Source organism: Humulus lupulus, chromosome 5, assembly GCF_963169125.1.
Source record: "Humulus lupulus chromosome 5, drHumLupu1.1, whole genome shotgun sequence".
NCBI lineage: Eukaryota > Viridiplantae > Streptophyta > Magnoliopsida > Rosales > Cannabaceae > Humulus > Humulus lupulus.
Genome location: NC_084797.1, coordinates 182,218,009 through 182,220,812, shown reverse-complemented (window position 1 = coordinate 182,220,812; position 2,804 = coordinate 182,218,009). Strand labels below are relative to the sequence as shown.

The window sequence follows — 2,804 nt, the reverse complement described above, 5'->3', positions numbered from 1 at the left end:
TATCGTTATATAGACATAGGTTACATATTGAACAAAAGTACCTGTATGGCTTGTGTAACAATTAGGTTTCTATACTTAATGTCTGCTATGTGTTTAAGTTTATCATAGAGATGTAGAAAACCTGCATATAGGTTGAGATCTTATATCTTGAAAAAGAATAGGAATCGATTTTTATTAACTTGCTATTAGAATAGGAAGAAGTGATTGAGAATTAATTAGTAAAATTAATAGAATGAAAAGTTGATGTAGTTAATACCCTAGGTTTTTTATTATTGAATCAATCTTTCTTATTGCAAAGCTTATTTCAATTTTAAGTCTTAGTTTAAAAATCACTCTATTTTCGACTGCCAAATAGAAATTTAAAAGCAATTATTGGTAATTAATTGATAGTCCTTGTGGGAACAATACTTTACCTACTATTTTATTACTTGAAACGATTGTATATACGTGCACATCATATTTTACCGATCAAGTTTTTGGTGCCATTCTCGGGGACTAATATCCAATATCAAAATTAATTGTTTTTTTGTTCTACTTTGGTTTGTTTTTCTTTTAGTACTCATTCGGATCGAGGTTGTATTTTGTTTCAGGAATTATTGGTATATGTGACGAAGTAGACAAAATGAGCTCATATTTGTAGATCTTGAAAAAAGAACGTGCAAACAAAACCAAATGATAAAGAAAAGGTCGGATTTTTCCATGGCTGAGAATCAAGGAAATGCAGCAAACAATGCTGCTAATGTTAATAATATCCCAAATATTGCAGAGGTCCCAGTGGAACAAGGACAAAGGACGCTTAGAGACTATGTACTTCCTGCTATCACAAGAGTGCATTCATGCATCAGACACCCCAGTATCGCTGCAAATAATTTCAAGATCAAGCCACCTATATTACAAATGGTGCAGTCTACTGTTCAGTTTTGGGGGATGCCCACGAAAGATACAAAGTTGCACATAGCCAATTTTTCTGGAGCTATGTGCAACATTTAAGATGAATGGGGTGAGTGACAATGCGATTAGACTCAGATTATTCCCATTCTCTCTATGAGACCGGACGAAGAGTTGGCTAATTTCACTGCAAGCTAATTCTATCACAACATGGGAGGAGTTAGCCTAGAAGTTCTTAGCAAAGTTTTTCCCTCCACCAAAAGTTGCAAAGTTGAGAAAGGGAAATTAATAATTTCTACCAAACAGAAGGGGAATTGTTGTATGAAGCATGGGAAAGATTTAAAGAGTTGTTAAGGAAGTGCCCACATCATGGTATAGAGAAGTTAATGCTAGTCCATAATTTTTATAATGGGTTGAATTGTACTACTCATACCATAATAGATGCTGCAATAGGAGGTGTGTTTATGAGTAAGAGTGCCAACGAAGCTTATGATCTACTAGAGAAGATGGAAATGAATAACTACCAGTGGCCAACTGAAAGGGGAAAATCCAAGAAGGTGGCTGGTATGATTGAATTAGATGCTATTTCCATGCTTACAGCGCAAGTGATAGCTTTATTGAAGCAGTTACAACAGAACAACTTGTCAGCCCAAACCATGCAGGTACATAGTTTATGTGGGGCATGTGGGAGTGCTCATCCATTAAATCACTGTCCTGCCATGGATATGAATAATATACCTATGGAACAAGTCTATAGGAAATTTTCAAAGACCAACCAACAACCCTTTTTCGATGTCATATAACTAAGGGTGGAGGAATCATCATAACTTCTCCTGGACAAATAATGAAGTTGCACAACAGCCTTTCCCTTAAAGTCAGCAACAATACCCACCTCCACAACCACAACCACATTAGCCAACACATATGAAACAACCTGAAGCATAGTCTGATGTACTGAACCAGTTCATGGCAAAAACTAGGGCATCTATCAGAAGTTTGGAGACTTAATTAAGGCAGTTGGCTACTTTGATTAAAAACCATTCTCAAGGGAACTTACCAAGCACTACTAAGGTAAACCCAAATGAATAGTGCAATGCAATATCCTTGAGGAGTGACAAGGAGTTTAAAGAGCCAAAAGTAGCTGATAAGGAGACGAAGCTAAGTGGGTCTAATGTTATTGAGAATTTAGAGAAGCAACCATAAATAAGCATAGATCACCATATAAAGATCCCATATCCTCAGAGGCTTCAAAAGAATAAGAATGATAAGTAGTTTTATAAATTTTTGGATATCTTTCGAAAGCTATTCATCAATATCTTGTTTGCTGAGGCACTTGAATAAATGCCAAGTTATGTGAAGTTTATGAAAGAAATTTTTTCAAAGAAAAGGAAGCTGGGGGACTATGAGACAGTGACACTTACAGAGGAGTGCAGTGCGATAATTCAAAAGAAACTACCTCCCAAGCTTAAAGATCATGGTAGTTTCAATATCCCCTGTTCTATAGGGGGCTCAGTGGTGACAAAGGCTTTATGTGATTTAGGGGCCATTGTGAATCTAATGCATCTATCAATCTTTCAGAAGTTGAATTTGGGAGAAGCTCAGCGTACTGTCGTGTCTTTGCAGATGGCAGATCGATCAGTCAAACATCCTTGTGAAGTGATTGAGGATGTATTGGTGAAGGTGGAAAAATTCATCTTTCCTACGGACTTTATTAATCTTGATATGGAGGAAGATGAAAATATTCCAATAATACTTGGAAGGCCATTCTTGGCTACTGGTAGGGCTTTAATCGATGTACACAAGGGTGAATTGAAGATATGAGTGCAAAAAGAGGAGGTAATATTTAGTATTTTTGCAGCAACGAAAATTCCAACTTGTTGTAGTGCTGAAGTGGTAAAACGAGGAGAGAATAAGTT

At 36.4% G+C, this 2,804-nt stretch overlaps 1 non-coding gene across 1 annotated transcript; it reads right to left on the bottom strand.

Annotated features, from left to right (window-relative positions):
• Positions 1–1,156: 1,156 nt before the first annotated feature.
• On the bottom strand, positions 1,157–1,264 carry LOC133781204 (small nucleolar RNA R71). The gene has a single exon (XR_009869993.1). It is a non-coding gene; the product is annotated as a small nucleolar RNA R71 (small nucleolar RNA).
• Positions 1,265–2,804: the final 1,540 nt, after the last annotated feature.